The sequence below is a fragment of the Sinohyriopsis cumingii genome, chromosome 15, assembly GCF_028554795.1.
Source record: "Sinohyriopsis cumingii isolate HCF-2022 chromosome 15, ASM2855479v2, whole genome shotgun sequence".
In the NCBI taxonomy this organism is placed as follows: domain Eukaryota; kingdom Metazoa; phylum Mollusca; class Bivalvia; order Unionida; family Unionidae; genus Sinohyriopsis; species Sinohyriopsis cumingii.
This window is the reverse complement of record NC_142975.1, coordinates 127,458,300-127,467,693: the sequence shown is the minus strand read 5'-3', so window position 1 is coordinate 127,467,693 and position 9,394 is coordinate 127,458,300. Positions and strand designations below refer to the sequence as shown.

The window sequence follows — 9,394 nt, the reverse complement described above, 5'->3', positions numbered from 1 at the left end:
GATTGGTTGGAGGATAGGCGGACGTGTGGATGGCTAGTTTCCTTCAAGGAATACCTGCCAAATATGTTTGTATATGAAGGTCACGAACCTTTCAAATTTACTACACACCTTAGATGTAATGGGCATGAATCAAATTTCACATCTACCTATGTGTAAAATACTCTTTTTAGCTTAATATATTTTCCTTGACATTATGTGAATTATGTACCCTGAACATGAAAATCACAATGTATGTACGATACAGAATTCTACTATTGTAACAGTTTCGTTTTCGTATATCCAACTCCAATAGCGAAGCCTGTTTATATAGTTCGAACCTATTTTTATCCGATTACGTAAACGGTGAGTCATGCTGTGATATTCAAATGACAGTACCATACCAACCCAGTTACATGAACATATTAATCGCATAACAAACTTCACTTCTGACAGATCAAAAGAACACTTGATAAGAGCTTTGTATGATAAAAGGTAAGCAGTTCCATTTGAAATAATTTCAGTACTTATCAAAGGTAGTGATCTGTTCAAGATGTACATGATGATATTTTAACTCTCTCAGTAGAGAATATTTGACAGAACTGAACCGCTTTTAAAACCGAAATAATTAATAAATAAAAGGGCAACTCTGGCATGTGCCCTCTATTCTGTGTACCATTCAACTGGGACGGTTCCTCCCCTTCCAAGGCTGTTGGCCAAAAGTAAAGTTATTTTCCTGATCTGTTGATACATTTAGCTTGTTGTGTTCGCTAGATCTGGATACACACAACTGGTTGAGGTGGTACTTAACGCGTCAATGAAAAAAATGCATCACTCTCATATATAAGTCACGCCAAAGCATTCCAATGAGCTGGAGTAATCGTAGGGTAAGCTTGGATAGATCATAGGGTGAGCTGGAACAATCGTAGGGTGTGCTTGGAGAGATCATAGGGTGAATCAATCATTTTGAAATATAAGAACGTTTTCTAATATGTCTTGTTACAGATAGGTCGGATTGTAACCGATTTCCTCACGCTCTCAACATCCGATTGATCCAATCACTCAGCACAAACATTCACAAATTGGAAAGCGAAAATATGGTTCATGTAATCTAACGTATGGAAAGTGATATTCAAATAACCTAATGGACTGCAAATACTTTTCAAATATCATGCAATGTAAGAGATTCACAATCTCGCGTATGGAATACAATTAAGATTCAAATGATCTCAAGGAATTCAAATATGTTTCAAATAATATTATGTACTGTGAGATTCACATAATCTCCTATAATACAAAAAAATTCAAATAATCTCAATAATCCAAGTATCTTTTCTACCAAATTCTCTTGTTTCTAATTGCAAGTTGTCATGTACATTTAATTTGTATTGTTTGTCGGATTTTGTCCATGATTATATCTTATGTATATCAATATGTTGTACCTGACCTTTGTCCAAAATCAAATTTATGGTGCACCGGACCAGTGACATTTATTTTGTAAACAATACATTGCTAATATTTCCTGAGTATAGATTAAATATTAAGATTCTTATCAATGGAAGTAAACATGTTTACTTCTATCTGAAAAAGGATTTTAGTTTTTCACTTTAAATTCTTAAATTTGTTGACAACTTTGAATGTTTTAGGAAGCAAACATACTTATATTCAGGCTCTGTTACTGTGTTATTGTGTCTCAGTTTTTTATATAATTTTGTCTACTTGAAAAATTACACATTCTTGCTTTAATATCTAAGCAGAATCAGTCTTATCGATGGGTTCAGTTTTTATTTTTGCTGGATTTGTTTGTTTATTCAAATAATTATTCACTGGAATTAGAGAAGTGCTCCAAATATATTCTTGGACTATAATATTAGTTTGGAATTGTTGTTACTGCTGACAAGGACATTTTGGACTATATTAGTGTGATACTTCAAAGACTGTTAGCACATTACCACATTCCAGGCCATTGGCACATTCAAGACTAGAGGTACATCAACACATTCAATATTAGAATTTATTTGGAATACCACTGGAATTCAATTGGAACTTCAATCATTTGGACATGTGATAGAACTTATTGGACTATTTGAGATTTAATCCACAATACTATATGTTCTTTTAAAAATGTCTCTTTGTATTCTAGAGAATTTTACAAAACTTGTCAGATTTGCTCTTTTCTGTTATATAGTTTAAGACTATAGTAATTAACAAAGTTCATGTTATTTTTAGGATTTACAGTCTTTAGCACATTTTTCAGTGTATGCTTGGGCCATTAAAAGAGTCAAAAGACTTTTTCGTAGATTTGATATACATAACTTAAAAAAGAATTTCACACGTTTCAAACCAGGAAAAAATTGCATCCCACTTTCAGCTCTATAATGCACAAAGGTTGTACCTTTCAGTGAAAGGTTATTTAATTTCCCATTTAATCACTTAAGAGGCATACATCTCGACAATGTAAAATATGTAAAACCTTTTATTTTATTGTAGATTTAGAGAGACGATTCCAGGCTACCCCCTTGGATACCAATACCCCAACCACAGATGAAAACAAAGCGTACCATGATGTCAAACCTGTGTGATGGTGAGACAATGACCTTACCAAGGATGTAGCAATGGAACTCATGGAGGACAAGCAACTAAGTCATAGACTGAAAGTGGCTTTGACAGTCTTTAAAGATGACAACATGAAGTTCATAATGCAAACTTTAATTATCCATTGGAAATATCAGTGACTTATGTGAAATTCAGAAGTTGTTATTTGCATTTTGATCAAGTCATATTGCCAAGATAATGATACTTCTAAGAATTCAATATTTGTTATGAGGTGCGCATTGTTGTTGTTTCCACAGACCACTGATTTCAAGACTCAACAAAATATGACCCTTCTCTGCAACAACAGAACCTCATTATCATCAGGATAGACATACTGCAAACAGGATTGTATCATCATCTAGTTAGACGTATTGTTAACAGGACATAATCATCATCAAGACAGGCATATTGCAACAGGATTGCGTAATCAACAAGATAGATATATTGCAACAAAAGGACCTCATCGTCATGCAGTTAGATATACTGCAACAGGATTGCATCATCATCAGGATATACATATTGCAATAAAAGAACCTCGTTTTCAACATGATAGACATATTACAACAATATGACCTCATCATCAACAAGATAGACATATTGCAACAGGATCTCATCATTATCAAGATAGACATATTGCAAAAATAGGGCCTCATCATCAGGATAGGTATATTTGCTAACAGGACCTCATCGTCATCTTCATAGACATATTGCAACAATAAGACCTCATATTCATCAGGATGGAAATATTGCTGACTCTTTCATGCAGACATTCTGTATTTGTTGATGTGGAATGGTACTCTCAAAGATGTTGCCAATTCTAAGAAGCATGGACAATTAGTATAATAGCTGTTTGCTACACAGATACAAGTGATTGATGGTCAGGATACATAAAACCTGTAGACATTACATTATTTATCACCAAATCCACCAGTATAGTCCTCATGTGCTTGTAACAATTCTGCAAGGTTTTGCATCAGAACTGCTATAGTGTTAAATTTAATATATGTAGAGGCTCCAAGAACCTGCAAGTGTTTGCTATAAAATGCTCATTCACCACAGGGGCTGGAACAGCTACACTCAGATGGGCAGACTTATAATTATTTCCCATCGGTGAACTCAGATGGTACCTTGTATATTTAAACACTGGTCCTCGCAATGGAACAATTATTTCATTGACTCCCTTTGCTTACATACAGTAAGCAGCTTCTCTACATTCCTGTACTGATGAATACTTTCCAGTAGATTCGTGTTTGTTCATGACCCTAAAATAGCTTTCTACTTTCCACATCATCCAAACGACGGTATCTATTTCCCAAAAGAAATTAGTACTTCATTTGCAGAAAGAGCCTGAAATATGAAAATCATTTATTTTAAATGTATTCTTGAATTTACATTTTAATTACATGCTCTTAAACACCTCATACACTTGAACAAAAATATTGAAATTGCTGCATCTCACAAACAGACATATATAATGCTTACTATGCTCAATAGCCCATTAAATTCTGTGTTTGAATATGCAATAAATATATAGTGGACTTAGCAGAAGCAGAAATAAAAGAAAATAATATCATTACAAATTCCTCTTTCCCCCTCTCACGTGTTCCACGTGTTTTAGCATAAGATAAATGTGATACCTTTTGTTGTAAATCTCCAAATCTGCTGAATGGAAGTACTTTTAATTCGGTACAAAGCTTGTTCTTTCTTATATACAATTATCGTGTAAACAGTGTCATACATAGTACAGTGTCATATATAGTATAGTGTCATATATAGTAGTGTCATATATAGTACAGTGTCGTATATAGTGGTGTCATATATAGGACAGTGTCATATGTAGTAGTGTCATATATAATACAGTTTCATATATAGCAGTGTCATGTATAGTACAGTGTCATATATAGTAGATGTTATGTGATTCGGCGTTTTTTAACGTAGATTTTAAATTTTATTGTCATCTCGCTACGATGTCAGCAATGTGGCAGTTCATAGTGATGTCTAGCTCTGGGGCATCATGCCGCATACATGTAGCATGATGTCCCACCCAGTCACATTATCCTGACACCAGACCGACCAGTCCTAACACTAACCTCTTAATGCTTAGCGCCAAGCAAGGGCATCTGTTAGTACCATTTTTGTAAGTCTTTGGTATGACTCGGCCGGAGATCGAACCCACGATGTCCCATATCCGAGGCGGAAGCTCTAACCACTAGACCACCGGAGCGGTCTCATATATAGTATAGTCATATATAATACAATGTCGTATATAGTACAGTGTTATATATCATACAGTGTTATATATAATACAGAGTATACTAAATACTTGGCTCCAGTGTACACTAAATACTTGGCTCCATCAACAACATCCATAATGGACATTGGGCATTACATTTTAAGGTCAAGGATTTGTGTCCTGTTTCCAATTTCTTCATAAATTAATATTCACTCTAGCGAACCTGGAGGCAAACTGTTGATTGAAACCTTTTAGTTGCTCCACCACGTGGTTGCTGTGCGTAATGTTTAATCACTTTACAACACTTGTTGTCTTTATTTTTAACCATAACTTGTAAATTTTAATAAAACACACCTGCCTGTTCGATTGTTTCTGTCACTATCTTCATGGTAAAACTTGTTCCTGTGGTTAGCCCACATTCTACCAATTTGTTTCCAATGATTCTGCAAACACTCCACCACTTTAACATGTTCTCCTAAATCAGTTTCCAGCCGTTCAAATGACTCAAGGAATTATGTTTCCTGTAAGCTGGTGAAACATATCCTACACGACTGACGAATAACATATTATACACTTTGCAATCTGTTACTATGACAAATAATGATATAGCAATTATAACAACAAAATTCATGACTATACTTTAATTAGCCTGATGTAATGTCTTTTAGAAATACCTTCAATAGCACTAAAAATGGCCTTCAAACAACAATTAGACCACTCAGGTGGCCTAGGTGGTTAGAGCATTCGCCTCGATTGCTGGAGGTCACGGGTTCAAACCCCTGCGATTCAATATAAAGACTTATAAAAATGGTACTAACTGCAGCCTCACTGGCGCTCAGCATTAAGAGATTAATGTTAGGACTGGTCGGCCTGGAGTCAGGATAATGTGACTGGGTGGGACATGATGCTACATGTTTGCAGCATGATGCCTCAGTGCTTATTTCCTTCCCTTTGGATGTTTATTTCTGACAGTAAATGAGTATGAATATGTACGATACAATGTGGATGATTAACAAGTGCAATAGCAGCGAACGATATGTAATAATGTATATCATAAGAAATTATTTTCATAGCTCCGTTGTAAATCTAATATGTATAGATCAAGATCATAACAATAAGGACATCATGAATGTTTCACATCAAACAATGTAAAGCTTGATTAAATTCACAATGTATGTTTGAAATTGTGTAGCATAGGTTTCTGCATAAGTTCAAACATATGAAGAGACATGATTACAAAATTCTTGAAAATAAAGCATATCAAGGAATGATAAGAACCTTTATTATAATGATTAAATGTGCTAGGAAACAGCTTGTACAGTAGTAGGTCATACCCTGCCATGCCATGTTGCATTTCGATGGTAGTATCATGTAAATGGACATACTGACGCAGATTGGCAAATCTGTTCACAGACATTACGCCTTTGAATCCATTGATTCCTTTCCATGGATCAGTTTCAATATAGCCCGTCTTAAGGAAAATGTTTCACTCCCATTAAAATATAAAGGCAGAGAACTGCTTTAACTCCCCACAACTGAAGCCCTGTGCCATTTCTGATCTGGTCATTTTGTTTTGCATACTAAATTTGTTTCTACGGCACAATCCTCAAGGAATGATTGTTCCAGGAAAGTTGGACTTGGGAAACAGGACTGGCATTAACACCAAGGGTATGGGTTGACCCCGATCTCAAAATGAACGGATTAGTATCAGCTTGTTCCAGATTGCTTAACCGACATCCTGCGTCTTTAAAGCAGTGTTTTTTCTTGTAGAAATTTCAATTAACTTTCCTCTGCACCAGTACACATTATACGTGTTACTATCATGGGCTGTAACGGCATTAGCATAACGTTGGGCCCGTTTTGGATCATTTTGGCGGCTGCCCGTGTGAGCAAGGCATCTGGAAATAAACCTATAACAAATCTGATATGATATTGAACTTAAAATGTTCTTCCGTCGCATTAAAATTACTTTCTCTCTCTCTTTCTCTCTCTCTCTCTCTCTCTCTCTCTCTCTCTCTCTCTCTCTATATATATATATATATATATATATATATATATATATATATATATATATATATATATATATATATATATATATTCAAAAATTACTAACCCCCAATGTCCCAGTGAGGGCGGGGCCCAATTGGGCCAGATCGGTCTAATCAGCTTAGGGCCGGCCCTGATCATGGGATCAAACATCAATATAACTCCCTAACATCAGAAATGGACGATAATTCATCACTACTGATACTCATTTGCAATACTACGAAAACCAACATCGCTTTCTTCACGAAAGCCACTGAACCACCTTCCACTGTCACTATTATCTATAATCAAGACCTACATGTGTTTGAAAGATGTGCATTTGATTCTGCAGCAAAGGGTCAGGTGCTAATTTCAGTAATGAGTGTTCCAAACTCAAGACTGTTAAAGGACTGAAATTCCATCAATAAAACAATGTCTGTGATTTTTTCATTTACAACTAGAATAAGCTCTCGAACGATTCTTTTTCCTGAAAGTTGACTTACATTATTAACCAATCCTGGCCAGTCAAACCCATATATACTCAATGTTTTCCCATTTCCAGGCTGGTTCTATAACCTCGGCATGGTGTGCTTCATTGACGGTTGAGGCTTGTGATGCTGCGTCTGATTCGCTGTCTTAGTTGGATTCAGAGCTAGACGAGTCGACTTCCGAAAGAATTTCACATTTAAAGACTCCATTACCAATAGTAGACGGTGTTATTCTTGCCCAGTCTGCCAATGCGTATTTGCAAACTTAATCTTAAGTTACACGGCGTTGCCGACCTGCCGGAAAAAAGGTGTGCTCCCCATTGGTCATCCAATCGTCCCACTCCACAAGGATGAAGCACTCGAATGGGTGGTTGCCAGCTGCGTCAAGCGGTTGCAACTTGCAGGCCAGCCCACTTGGAATTACGGAGATAGGTGCTCTCACGGCATTGATATATTTTTGAATCTACATTTACTTTATGAGCAGCCATGGCTTCACAAAACATCAAATATTTTGGATTTGAAAACCCGGTGTTTCATGCACGAATGTAGCTGTCTGTCCACCTCTTCATCACCTCAGTTTTCATCCAGCCCTTTTTGTTATTGACCATTTAAACATCGGTTGGTGATTTGTCTCGAGCCATTGTCACTATCTTAAAAATTACCATGGGTTTTAATTTCTCACCAACTGCCCTGAGTGCCAGCCAATACGACTGTAAACCAGGTGCGCTCATTACATGTGGCTGCTACACCAACCGTCTTAGCTTCATTTGCAGCAACAGACCGATCTGTGGGTATATCGATGGACATGTTAATGATGTCATTTGGCTTCGGGTATAGCTGGTTAATTTCTTAATGGACATAATCTTTGAAAACATCCATCGTCTTCTCCCATTCGTCAGGAAGCCGTTGTCTAACAATTGCACGTGCTCGAACTAAAAGGTTATTTCGTCTCATAACTTTGTAAACACAGTTACCTGCGCCTCGGCGAAATCATCTCCACAGCCACATATCGAGCCTTGAATTTCATGTCTACCGCTGATACCGCACGTTAGTTATCTCTCTGTGCCTAACCCACTTTGCCAGGTTTTCGTCTAAATTTGGCCACTTAGCTTTCTTTTCTCATCATGCTCTTTTGGAAGGATTTAATTTCTCAGTTTCCGCTTCTTCTGCTTTCCACTGACAAACAGACTTTTCATTAACTGAAAATTCTCTGCCTGCTGCTCTGTTGTCATTACTTTTACAGATTTAACAAGAGAGAGTTTAATATCGGCTGTATATGATTTGCTCTTAGACATCTTTAAGAATTTTATCTTTCAGAGTCCTCTCTTCAATGTTGATTTAAATATTGAATGCTTCTTAGGATTCTGTAAATGATTGGAATCCAAGATTTACTCATGTACGCTGTGTTCATCAATTATCGTCTACGACAGATAGTTGAGTGCTGTTATTTGATACAAGAAGTGATGAGTTAAAATGTTGTGAACATAGACACCGATATAATGGATTTCATATTCAGTCATGTGATATGCTTTTCTCTCCATGTCCTAAATTTATCAAGCCAGGAAATTTATACATATAACAATTTAATAATCATTTAATACAGAAGAAATTGTATCTGGAACTTCATCCAGTCAATTTCAGGAAATATATCGGAGAATGCGTATAACATCTTCTGTGCATCTTTATGAACCAGCGTGATGAATTCAGTTGATTCAGTATACATCCAAACATCCATCTTTGTATGTATGTATGTATGTATGTATGTATGTATGTATGTATGTATGTATGCTGTTGTTGTTGTTGTAGGGTTTAACGCCATTTTTCAGCACACATTTTTTCGGCCAGTATTAATGGTGGAGGAAGAACCCGGGAAAACCCTGGAAGGAACCACCGCCCCACGAGAAGCTACTGGCAAGCTTTCTCACATACCCACATTAGCCGAATCCGAGACTCGAACCCACGCAGACAGAGGTGAGATGGCAGTGATCCGTAACGGAAAGCGCTTTAGACCACTCGGCCACTCGGGGCCCTCATTGTATGTATGTATGCATGTATGTATGTATGTATGTATGTATGT

General features: G+C 36.5%; 1 long non-coding RNA gene across 1 annotated transcript; it reads left to right on the top strand.

Annotated features, from left to right (window-relative positions):
• Positions 1-861: 861 nt before the first annotated feature.
• On the top strand, positions 862-6,081 carry LOC149782725 (uncharacterized). Its single transcript, XR_016414430.1, has 2 exons — positions 862-1,101; positions 2,467-6,081. It is a non-coding gene; the product is annotated as an uncharacterized LOC149782725 (long non-coding RNA).
• Positions 6,082-9,394: the final 3,313 nt, after the last annotated feature.